This window comes from Oreochromis aureus, linkage group 3, assembly GCF_013358895.1.
Source record: "Oreochromis aureus strain Israel breed Guangdong linkage group 3, ZZ_aureus, whole genome shotgun sequence".
NCBI lineage: Eukaryota > Metazoa > Chordata > Actinopteri > Cichliformes > Cichlidae > Oreochromis > Oreochromis aureus.
Genome location: NC_052944.1, coordinates 65,614,312 through 65,627,525, shown reverse-complemented (window position 1 = coordinate 65,627,525; position 13,214 = coordinate 65,614,312). Strand labels below are relative to the sequence as shown.

General features: G+C 39.1%; 1 long non-coding RNA gene across 1 annotated transcript; it reads right to left on the bottom strand.

The window, feature by feature from the left end:
- Nucleotides 1-2,338: 2,338 nt before the first annotated feature.
- LOC120437320 lies at nt 2,339-13,090 on the bottom strand. The gene is made up of 2 exons (XR_005611017.1): nt 13,034-13,090; nt 2,339-3,405 (listed from the first exon to the last, which is right to left on the bottom strand). It is a non-coding gene; the product is annotated as an uncharacterized LOC120437320 (long non-coding RNA).
- Nucleotides 13,091-13,214: the final 124 nt, after the last annotated feature.

Below are 13,214 nucleotides of genomic sequence, written 5' to 3'. Positions count from 1 at the left end.
CTGTTTTTATGCATAACAAGTAATTCTACTGTAGGCGCTTTCAGAGTATTTGGAAGCTAAAGCTTTTATATTAGTATAAGAGAGAGGGTTACTTTTACTTAAACAATTATTGTGTAAACTACCATGAGGCCTCTTTTTATGTCATTCACCTGTATGTTAGCTGCACATGAGCCTAAAATTCAGTTTCTTTTCCACCAACTGTCTGCACCATCTTTATTTCTTTCTCCACTTAACCAGTTCAGTATCACTGGGAGTTAAAGGTTACTTTAACTCCCAGGACCTATGGGATAGGCTATATCCCATAGGTCATAGGGCAAATAAATATGGCGTTGGGCAAAGCTGCTAGTTTTAAAGTAAGCTTAAAACTTCCCTTTTTGCTAAAGCATATAGTTAGGGCTGGATCAGGTGAACCTGAATTGTTCCTTAGTTTTGCTGCAGTAGACGACTCCCCCAGCAGTAGATGTAGACCCCTGGGAGATTCCCATGAAGCATTAAGTGTTTCTTTTTCAGTCGCCTTTCTCACTCACTATGTGTTAATAGACCTCTCTGCATTAAATCATATCTGTTATTAATCTCTGTCTCTCTTCCACAGCATGTCTTTATCCTGTTTCCTTCTCTCACCCCAACCGGTCACAGCAGATGGCCCCTCCCCTCCCCGAGCCTGGTTCTGCCGGAGGTTTCTTCCTGTTAAAGGGGAGTTTTTCCTTCCCACTGTTGCCAAAGTGCTTCCTATTAAGGGTCATATGATTGTTGACCACAATCATATGAATGTATTATTGTAGGGTCTACCTTACGATATAAAGCGCCTTGAGTCAACTGTTGTTGCGGTTTGGTGCTGTATAAATGAAATGGAATTGAAACTGTTTCTGTTGTTTTTGCCACTGTCGTTAATGTATCTATACTTTATTAATCCCAGTGGGGAAATTATTCCTCTGCATTTAACCCATTCACTCAGTGAAGCAGCCCGGGAGCAGTGTGGTAGTGGGCGATCATTGGTTAATTGTACCGTATCAACGGTACCTTGCTCAGGGGTACCTCAGGGTAGCCTTTTGGTGGATTTGAACCCCCGACCTTATGAACACTACCTACTGATCTATGTCCCCGCTGTTATTGGTAGTACTGCTGTTATTTTTCTTACAGTTGCTAATATTTTTTTATATTTATTACAATTGTTATTAATATTACTGTTTTTATTACTAAAATAATGGAAATAATAATTGTTCCAGCTGTAGCCATGCTTCTTTTATATGTTGAAGATAACACTTGTGCATTTTCCATTACAGCTCCTCTTGCAGCCTCCTCTCCACTCATGATGCATTTTTTGAATCAAGACATCTTTCAGCATAAAACACAGACTGATTTTTGGTTCACACGGAAAAGGGCAAAGGGAACAGGGAAGCACAAAACAGGAAAAACAGGAATTAGAGACATAAGGAAATGAGCCTTTGTGGTCGCAAATTTTGAAGCCATTCTGATAACCTTCTCCCACCAACGATGTGGAGATCCAAATCCAATTAAAATCAAGACACTCAAAAAGATGCTCTGTAAAAGAGTAGAATTCTTGGAACAGAGTTTAATACACTGAATCATATGAACAGCAGGAAAAATACATACAGACATTTAGCAAGAGAATTACATAGCAGAAAGCAAGTAAAGCAAAACCCCGGGGTGTACAGCCTTAAGCACAGACAGCAGAGCAACACAGAGACGGACAGGTAGCAGCAGCAGGAGGAAAAGAGCCCCGGGGGCGTCCTCTGGTCCCCTAATATAGGGGCCAGTGTCGCCGCCCCCTGCTGCCTGGTAACTTTCCCACACGCCCAGCACAGCTGCTGGGGTCAGATAGCGGCCAGAGTTCACACCTGGCGCTGGCTGAGGGCCCGGTCCAAAGTGACACCAATAGGTTAACCCTTTGCTTTACCCTCTGACAATAGGTCACAACATGGTCAAAGGTCACACATTAGTACAGCAAATAGCATAGTTTTTGTGAATAATACTTGGCCTAACTACATCAAATATATGAGTTAAATGCATTACATAAAAATAAACACTCCAGTGTAGGTTTATAGTGTGTGTGTGTACATGACAGTGATCTCATTATGTTGTTTTCAGTATCTCTGCTACCATGTAACATTTATTGTGTGCGTGTGTGTGTGTGTGTGTGTGTTCAGGATCTCTGTTACAATGTTACTGTTTTGGTTGTGCTGCATGAAAGACGTTGAGTGTGTATTGGAGGAGGTTAGTTACCAGAGCTGGAGAGTGAGTTATTCAGGCGAACTCTCAACAGCATTAACTGCCCTGTTACTGTACCAACTTAATAAACCTCAATGAAGCAAAAATGTCTTGTGCTTAAGACTCTATATGAAAGTTAAAATATATATGTTCAGTGCACATAGATATATAGTGTATATAGTTACATAGTTATACATATCACACAAAAATCCACCACATTCCCCCCTGTGGTACCTAGAGGTACCACCTAAAAAGACCCCATAACTAAAAAAGAACAAAAATTGTGAAAACTAATGCGTGCGCTGTTTTTTTGCTAACATATTTTAAAGCAAGCTCTAAATAGAACATAAGAATTTGTATAAAGATCCCACACAGTTATTGCTCAAATGAATAAGCCCTTCCTTCCACCAAAAACCTCATAGTCATCAACATAACATTCTCCCAATATTCCATTTCTCTTAGTCAATTAATTTAAGACAAATTGATTCATCTTCATTTGCAAATCATACTACACAGTATCCTTAACAGAATACTCAAGAAACTTAAAAATCAGCCTAATTACAAGAAAATGAAAGTAAGGCATAAAACACATCAGTAGAGACACATAATACATACATGGCTTACACAACACCATAAATGGCATTAAAAATAATACAATTAAACAATTAATTCCAAGTTTTGGGTTTCATCTTGGTCAGGTGCAACTTCTATTTCTGAACAGACTTCTCAGTGTGGGCTTTGAAATGTCCTTTGGTAGCTTCAAGGTTGACATTTCTCTGCAGCAGCTTCAACCTTTACTCAACTTGTGTCCCTTTTTCAGTCCATATTTCAACTAATTTATGAGTCCGAGAAAAGTCTCTTATGGTACTTCTTGACTGCTGGATCTTGCATAGCTTCTAAGAATACTCGAGACGACTTGGTCCTATTCTTGATTAAAGTCAAGGTCGGCGATGGGTAGTAGTTGATCTTGCACATCCATCATTCGGAAGCTGGTTTGGGCACTGTATGGCTCCACTTGGGCTGTAGGCTCTGCAGCAGATTCAACGGCTGCTGGATGGGTCATGGTTCAGCTGTCTGGAGCAGCCTGTTTCACTCCGTTGTCCCCTCACACTCGTATCGCCAGCACCTGCTCCAGGACCTCTGCATCTCCGTCTGTTATCCAGATGCCATCTCCACCTGCAGAAAGATAGCTTTGCAGACTGCATTAGTTGTGTTCACAGTTACCTCTACAGGCCCTTTATGAGGACTTATCTATGGACCTTTGTGAGTATGCCATGCAATGTTAGTTGTTTTAGTCTTGTTAATTCCAACTACATGCACCTTAGTACTAAAGTTTATATTTGTACCTAGTTGACCCCTTCCTTAGCAAATTCCAATTCATTGCTTTATTTTGTTAAGCACTTTGAAATGTTTGTCCCAAATGCTGTTATAAAGAGAAAGCTATCAATTTAGGAAGTGCATATGTAACCCGGTAGAGAAAACTGCCTTTGTTATTCTTTCTTGTTTTCGCTTTATTTGTATAAATGTATTTTCATTCTTTTATTTTGAAAAGCAACATTTATTTTGAAAAAAGGAAGTGTGATCCTTCAGCAAACTTTATTTTTCCTGTTGCCGGATCACAAGGGATAAATGCCTTTTTCATTGGTTGAAGGTGGTTTTAGCCCCGTCTTCCAAAACACCAGACCATCATTTCACATGAGCTAGGTCTTTTCGCACGTGGAAGTAGATGAGACAGGCCACGGATAGCTCGTGCGGAATTTTCTATCATTTTGGTGAGTTGAGCCCATGTGTTTGAAAGAATAAAAATGTGTTAGTCTGTTGCTAAAAGTTGTTTCTTCTGTTCATACCGATTCGCGAGTGGTAATTTGCTGTTTAAAAAACGATGGAAATGCTGTTTGTGGTAGAATTTGTTTAGTATACTTGAAGGATGATTGAAAAAATCCATTATCTTGCTGTTTATACCTATTAATCACAATTTCATGGTTAAAAAGAACGAGAAATTCATTTGTTGTTTTACATGGTTAAAATAATTTCATGTACAACGAGAGATATATTCAAAGCATGCATGTAATGTATTACTGTGGTAATGTGGAAAAGACAAAGAACTGAAGCTATAGCTGTGATACGAGAGAAGAAACGGAGCTGGCTGTGTGCAATAATGTTAATATTGTTGTGCAGGCTAGGTTTTTTTCCCTTGTTCGTGTGGAAGGAACTAAGATTCTGGATTACGATGGATTCTCTCCGGATGGAGATGGCGAGCCTGAGCCCGGACTGAACTTTGCAGAGGAACTTACTCTTCTTCCTCGACGGAGACTTCGAAGTGGTAACACACAAACCACAAACGAAAGAGAAAAAGAACTAGACTAAGAATTTCTGACTTGACAAATGACCAAAGACAAAAGGACAATTGAACATTGAGCTCAGATGACTATTTTTGGGGTTATTTTTGTTTTGCCGGCTTATTCTTATTATTGTTATTGTTATTATTACCATTACTACTGTCAATGTGGAATTTGTGTCTTGCTTATTTTATTTTTGTGCAAAATAATAACTGTTGCTGCTCAAATTCCTGTCTCCAGCCATTTCATTCCGTATTCGCCTCGCTTTCTATTGTAGCCCTGCCGAACCTAGCAACTGGTCTGTAGTTTGGCTGTCCTAAACTATTTAAAATGAGTCAGTGGTTACACATAGTAAAGCTGCCACAAGTTGTTTCATTTAGCCATTCATGTGTCTGTTTTCTTGTGATCAAGACATCTAATCACAGCCAAAGCACTAGTGAGCTTTAGGGCGACTACTAGCTGGGTTATTGCCTCTTCATATTTATAAGCTGAATTTGGATAAACATTAACTCTGTTACTGGCTGCCAATTCACATTCCATCATTAACACTGTTAGCCCTCTACTTAGTGTTGCTGGCTATATGGCTGATCAAACTTCCCACACCTCTATAGCCACAGAATTGGAATTTTCAAAGCTAAGTTAGACAATGCCACATTGACCACACAGTTCTTCATGTTGGCAGTAGTTAAACCATCACTCAAAAATCATCACTTGACCCAACTGTCCTAGCCAATTATAGGCCTCCAACTTTCCTTTATGTCAAAAATCCCCACAAGAGATGCTGTAAAATAGCCACAGAGGAATGCCTTATTTAAAGAGTTTCAGTCAGGTTTCAGAGCACATCACAGTATAGAAACAGCTTTGGTGAAAGTTAAAATGATCTTCTTAAGGCCTCTGACAGTGGATTGATCTCTATGTTCGATACTTGTGAACATGTTATTCTAAGAATCCTCCCACATACACAAGACTAACCATTGAGCTTCACAAGGTTCCACCCCAAGATCTATTTCTGTTTACATAACACATGCCTCCTTCAGGTAACACCACAAAAAACACAACATACCTCTGCCGTGCTGATTACACCCTCTCTCTCATTCATCCATGAAGCCAAACAACACACACCTGTCAGTCAACCTAAAGGAATGCTCTGAATGGCATTACCTTGGTCTCCATTAACACTGTGAGGTTTCTTGGAGTAATTTTTTAAATCCCAATATGCACTAATATGTGCTTTTTCAGGACTGCTTTCTTCAATTTCTGCAAGATCTCTAAAGTCCTGTCCCAGAGTGATGCTGGAAGACAAATTGATGCATTTATTACTTCTAGGCTGTCCCACTGTAATTTGTTTTTTATCAGGATGTTGTAGACATTGTAACTCCTTAAAAAGCATCCATCTACATCAAAATGTTGCAACATGAATGCTGAAAGGGACTAGAATGACAGAGTACATTTCTCCTATTGATTTCTCTTCATAGGCTCCTTGTTAAATCTGTTTTTTTAATTCACCATCCTGCTCCTATAGTACTGTCTTTCCCCACTTGACTCTCAAACTTTAAGCTTACTAGAATATTTAAAAGTAGAATGGGAAGCCAGGCCTCCAGTTTTTAGGTCTCTCTTTTGAGTTATTATTAGTTATTAGTTATTATCAATCTCTGGCTCTCCTACACAGCATGTTTTTAGTCCTGTCTCCTCCTCCTTACTCAGCTGGTCGCAGCAGATGACCACTCCCCCTGTGCCCAGTTCTACTGGGCATTTATTCCTGTTAAAAAGGGAGTTCCTCCTCTCCAAATTTCTTGCTAAAAGGGGGTCAGATAAATAATTGTGTTTTAATGTTTTATTTTTGCAGTTTATCCTTAGATAATAATGTGCCTTTAGATGACTGGCATCATGATTTCATGCCTGTTCAACCTTGAGTTGAATAATATACAGCATGACAGCCTTTGTTCTTATAGAAAAATAGCCATTGAAAAGCTAAAACAGCTGTATTAGACTATTCATACAAATTTTCATGCATGGGTTGTTTATAGACAGTAATCATAAGAAATTCTCTAATTGGATCTTGTTACACATTTTGGTGGCAGACAATTACTTCACACCCCATTTTCCTTAATCTGAGTGATAGTAAATTGTGGACCGTAAATAATACATGTAACTGGTGTTATGTTTACAATAGACCTGGATGGCCATGAGGAACATTGAGACCTCCTGAAAAACAAACAGTTCTAGTTGCAGGGTAAAAGGTCTACTTCAACAGTTCGTAAATTTGGATTGTACCTGGTCAATAGTTGCTTACCTATAGAGGTTTAATCATGCTGACTCAACTCTGCCTCTACCCTAATCTTCTCAGTTTGCCCCATACCAATGAAATGTTCTCCTCTTTCCTTTTGGTTGCCAAGTGCCCGGTCAGACTGCATGGCCCTCCTCAGTGCTTCAAACTCTACCTCTGCACACTGTAACTAGAATAGAACTAGAATAGAGTCATTTAGTTCTGCAGTTTTTGCTAGAGTATGCATTTGAGTAATTTAAATATGTCAATCCATAGACAACTGGACCCTGCCACACACAGGAAAGATAATTTAGGCCCCATTTTTCTAAATTGAGGTTTGCTCATTTTTGTAGGGGATCAGGCTTTAGCCTCTTTCCCTCCAAAATATCTGATAATTTAGATTTTCTCCTAAATTGTTTTTTGTTTTGTTTTTTTTGGTTCATTCCTTGGGATAGTTAACAATTTAGCTCTGCTAAGCTATATGTTCCCCCCTTTTCCCAATGCAGTTAAGATTATGACAGAATCCTTCGCTGCTTTCTCCTCCACACTGCATTCATTTCTATCTTTCTTCTGTTTGAAAGGAACTACAAATTGCTCACACACTCAATTATAGCACTGTGGATGGTTTAGTGCTGCACGTTTAGAGCTAGCATCTTACTATTAGCTTCAACACATGAAGTGAGGTAGCTGCCACTGGTCTATATGTAGCCGCACTGAAAAAGATAAAAGACAGATTATTTGTCATATCTGCATACAGATTCACACATATTTGCACCCACACAGTTACATACATGTCAGGAGGATACCCAAGAGCAGTGTACCAGGGTCAGAAACAGCAGATGTTTAAATTTCTCATTTCATGTTACCAGGGATCCGGAGTTTCATCATTACCCCAACTTTTAGTAAATCCCCATGTGTATGTTTCATCCCTTCAATAATGCAATGCTCATAAGGTGATTAATAACTTCTCTAAGTTTACTTATCTGTCCCCTGCCCTACTGGGGTTCTAATGCCCTGTGTCTGTTCTAGTGTCAATGAGAGTCATGTCTACGCCCCTTATGTATTCAAATTTCCTAACCTTCAATAATATTCTAATGTAAGAGTGTTAGTAATGAATATATTTGTAATAATTTCCTATCTAATGCTTTCATGTGGCCTAGTTCATATTATATGTGTTCTTTTTCTACTGGGAGAGTAACACAAGGAGTGGAGCCCAGGGCTTTAAACTTAGTAGTTTGCTGGGAGCATTACTGATGCAGCTGCTTCATGTTGTTCACTGCAGATATCATGGATAGTTAGTACTCTGGTATCAGTCACAGTCCATGTACTGAAGATTTCTCTTGGCAGTAACTTCCTTGTTGTTACGGTGCTGCCCACATTCCTCTCAGAGTTCTCCAGGAACATCCACACAGAGAACATCCCAGATGCAGACAATGTTGGTTCTTAGAGGCCACTCAGCAGATTGATGAGTATGTCAGCTGACTAAAAGTGTGTTTTAATACACTTTTCCAGCCCTCTGCAGATACAGTCTTTCATTGGACTCGAGGAGACTCGGTTTCATGAATTGTGGATCTTCACTTGGACACTCCTCTCTGCAGTTCCTGGGCTTTCACATGTGCCAACCATTGGATGTCGTCATCCAGCTGACTCCTCCTCTCCACCCTTGTGCAGGCCTCATTAGTGACGTAGGCCTTCGCAGTGCCAGTGTTGCTCTACTCCACAGGCTCATGGCCTGGTGTCTTTCACTGGTGATCTGTGTTTCTCCCCTTCAGTTGGTGAGCTCCTTCATCTGTAAGGAGTTATTTCCCTTTTTTTTTTTTTTTTCATAGCAGGAGAGTCATTGTTTCGAGTATGTGCATACATCAGTTAGTTAGTAACTGTTTTCATTTGCTCCACCTTTTTTTCTTTTGCCTGTGAGCTCGACCTCATGTTACTCTCCATTATCTTACTCCTGGTCTTTGACTTCTCCTATTTAGCTTCCTTTCCTCTGACTCACGTCTTTCTTTGTCCCACCTATCTAATCACTCTTCACTCTTCAGCTCCTTTATCTAACTTCCTACATCTCAAACTTTCTCGTGTTTACTTCTCCTCTTCTAAGCCATAATCACTTTTGTCATGGTTTTTGTTTTTTGTTTTGTTTTTTTAGTCCAAAGGTTCAACTTTTGATTTCTCCTTATTGCATTTTAGGTTAATGTGTTTTATTTCTAATTACCAGCTTTTGCTGGAACAAAGGCTCTGTCATCCCCTTCAAACCCTGCTCCTGTGTATCTCCACCTGCATGATGCACACTGCTTATTCAGGGAGCTTTCTGTTTCCTACTGGCAGCAGAGATTTATCTATATTTGCTTTTATTTTATTTTTCTTGTAAAACTAAAACAAGATCATAGGGGCTTTATTATCATATACAAGAGTTTTTATGTTTTTCTGCTCAACTTTCCTGTAAGTGACAAGATGCAGCTGTGGGATCAACCCTGTCACTATTCAAAACCCTGATTCCTGAAACAATTACCCCCAAATTTTGTCACAATACCTATTAAACTTGACAAATTAAAAGCAATAGTAATTTTGCATATGTAAGAATTACCATATTGCATTTGCTAAACACAGCATTTTGCAAGTTATTCCTTAAATGTATAAAGTGCAATTTATTTCTTTATTTACTTTCTTGGATGGTAAAAATCACTCTGATGTTTTGGGACTCTTAAAATTTAAATACTTCCTGATTCAAGCCTGACACTCGAGGCCTCAAAGGGTTAAGGCCCTCTTATGTCACGCACCTCTGACACTCTTCTAAATGTTATTTATCTTATAGCTATAGAAGAAGGATTACACACAGTCTGACCAGCATCAAGGCGAGTGTTTTAGATACCAAAGATCCCTTTAATAATCCCTTCCCCCATACAATATCTAATCATGCTTTTATTTTATTGATCAGCATTTCTAATGATCCACAGCTGCAGGTTAACCAGCCATGCATCCCACAAATTTATTTCTGTTGTTTCTTTTCCCAGCCAAATATTCTTTTCCTTTAAATTTACACTTTTTTAATTTTTCCCTCTACAGTGCTCGAGTGTAATCACTTTTCATTCATACCTACTCTTTCTCTTACTTTACTATTACACTTAATGGCATGATTTATTACATCTTTCTAATTACTGTCTTGTTATTGTTACCATTACACTCTAATCAGCTGTCATTGTACTTAGGCTTTTTGTTTACTCACTGAATTATACCATTCTCAATTCTTTCCACTGCTTCTCTACTGTTATGTCTTATGCCCCTCTGTCATTCAGTTCTGTCTTACTTCCCTTTTCTTATTTTAATAGTTTGTTATATTTATTTTAATTTACCTGAGAACCAGTTTACTGGCCTTATCATTTTCCTCCCAGGTGTTTCTTCTAATAGTTTATTCTCAAATTTAGAGCTTCTTTCTTCCTGTTCCTCACTCTGATGGGCACTATTCTTTTTTACATTTTGTTTTTTGTTCATAGTACTCAGCATTGGATCACTTGTTTAAGCATCTTCACTGATATGGGCCTTAAACTTTACAAACAAGTTACATCTTTTTTCTTTTTTAAGCAAACAATTTTGCTTCCTGTCTCAGGTGACTCCTCTGAGCTTCACACAAGCTCACCATAACAATAACCTCTTTGAGACATGCAGTTCAGTCTTTTACTCTTCTTCTCACACTCTTGCATTTGGCTTAGATCACTTGAAAGCCTGTGCACTGGTCAAGGACACTCTTGGCAGGATGTCAGGGCCCACCCCACACACTCCACAGTCTGAGCAACTTGAGCCAGCTACACCCTGTGACGTTGTTTACGGGCCGCCTCCTGCAGCAGTGGCTGAGCTGATGTCAGCTCTCTCAGTACAACACTTTTCCTTTTTTTTCTGCTACTGTCTCCCTCTGCCACACTCAACAGGCGCTAAACTTTACTTGAAATTGTTAAGTCACAATCTCTGACTTATTAAACCACCATTTCCAACAAAACTCTTCTATTTCACTTCACTATTTTCCATCCAGTGATTTTAGCTCTTATGCTCTGGGTTTAATACATCAGTTAGTTGCATTTAAACCTGTCTACCTTCTTTTCTTTTCCCAACTACTTATTTGTGATGGCAGCATTTTAAACAGATCTCTAGCAGGTGTCTCTTTTTGTTAATTTGTTCATATCTGTCCTCATGACCACTTCACCCCACATGTCAGCCTGTTTATTCTGAACTCCACTAAGCTTCACACAATTTATTTCCAACAATCATTCATTTCACATCATATTACTCAGGTGCCTCTTGCACTCTCTGTAAGCTTTTGGGTGAGTTTATGACCTCTCGGCAGAACTCTCTACAACAGACAAAACTTCATTATTTACTATTCTTTGGTGAGTGATAACAAACCCTCAATATACATTTCACATGCAAACTCTGAGACATTATTAGATTCTTCTACAACTCCTGCATTTTACTGAGATCGATTTATGGATGCTGTTTTGACTCTCTTATCTCCGTTGTAGCCCAAACATGTTCTTTTTATTTGGTCTCTATCTCTCATTCCTTACTAAGATGTTCAGATGTTCTTAGATCATCACCACTGCCTTCTATATTTCTCCAAACACAACACAAACCTCTCTGTTTCATTTATTATTTGTTTGTGTGATTTATTTACTTTCCCTCTAATTATTTTAGGCCTGGGTTTTATCCCAGCTATGTTTTATTATTAGAATTAGTTTATAGTTCTCATTCTTACTGTTATTAGGTTGGATATGTTATAATTTAGCTCTAGGTTAGGTTATCCTTTTTTTTTTTTTTAGTCAAGCAGCTCTATTTCCAATTTATTTAACTTTTGGTCATACTTTTATTAAGCTAATAATCCAAAAAAGTGCCTGCAATCCCTATTTACTCATTATCCCTATTTTGGTAATTAATATTTTCTTTTACTCAAATTTACCCACAAATTTTCCACCTTACTTCATGTTGCTGCTTAACAAATATTATTTCTACAGATCTTTCTGTTTAAATTCCTTAAACAACAACATTATATTTCAGCAGCAGTGTCTATTTTCCTCTTTATATTCAACAACTCTTAATTTTTGCAGACTTATCTCTTTTTACTGCTCTGATGCTCCTCTCACTCCTCCACATACCGTAGGGATGATTCACAAACTGCCTGCAGACACAGCGCTCTGCAGCACAGAGAGCTCAGGTTTTTTTTAAGTCTCTCAAATCAGTCCCTCTACAACTTTTTATTCATCTGCCTACTAACTTCCCTTTTCCGTATTTATTTATCAAAACCCACCCCTTACGCGTATTCCTCTTATTTACAGCAAGAGTTATTTTAAGCAATATTTACAGCAATACATGGTTATACTCTAGACTACTACTTAGCAATATTTACAGCAGCGATTATACTTAAGGGTTAGTAACAGCTATTTACATATTTACACTTTGGCCGAAGGTGTCGCCTTTCATACAGCGACGCGCGCAGTTACCCAGCGTGTCCAGACCGGTGGACTCGAAAGCCCTCAGAATCCCACTGCGAGCCCCAAGCCCCCGCGTTACGTGCTGAGTTCTTATCTCCAAAATTCCCCCAAAGCCCGAGCAGTCCTGACTACCTAGCAATTCACTTGGGTTAACCAGGTTAACCAATTAAATGGTTAACCTAGTTAGCCTATATCACCTTATCTACTTAAATGGATAACTAGGTTTCCAGCGGTAACCACCTTGGGGGTGCCGACATATATTTCACTTTTCATCACTTTTATCACTTTTCATCACTTTTCATCACTTCAACTTTTTACTTCTGCGCAACTTACGCCTATTCTTCAGATGCACTAAAGAATAGCGGAAAAATAAACCCAAACTCCCCCAACACAGCCCTGGAGTCGTACTCCAGCACAGGGCAGAGCAGCCTCTCACACAAAAAACCCCAAATACGCACACACACACAGCGCTCACTCACACTCCCCGCGGGTCACACAAGTTACAGGAATAACACACACACATATGATGCAGTATTAAACTCCACTCCTTCAGCATCCGCAACATTATTTTTACAGTGTAACACTTTATCACTTAGAATAACAGCGACCATTTGATTAAAGTCCTTTTCAAGGTTAGGTGAAATCTACTAGGAGCCAAGGTGGAACCCCCCTTCTGCACTCAGACAACACCAACATTGAGCAGAAAAAAAAACTCTGCTTACCTTATTGTAGCGGCCGCTTGGTGTTCTCTGATGTGCAAGGCTTTAACATTCCCAAGGCTCCCAGCAATCACCTTAATTCCTTGTCCCTTCGTACGTCGCCAATTGTGGTCGCAAATTTTGAAGCCATCCTGATAACCTTCTTCCACCAACGATGTGGAGATCCAAATCCAATTAAAACCAA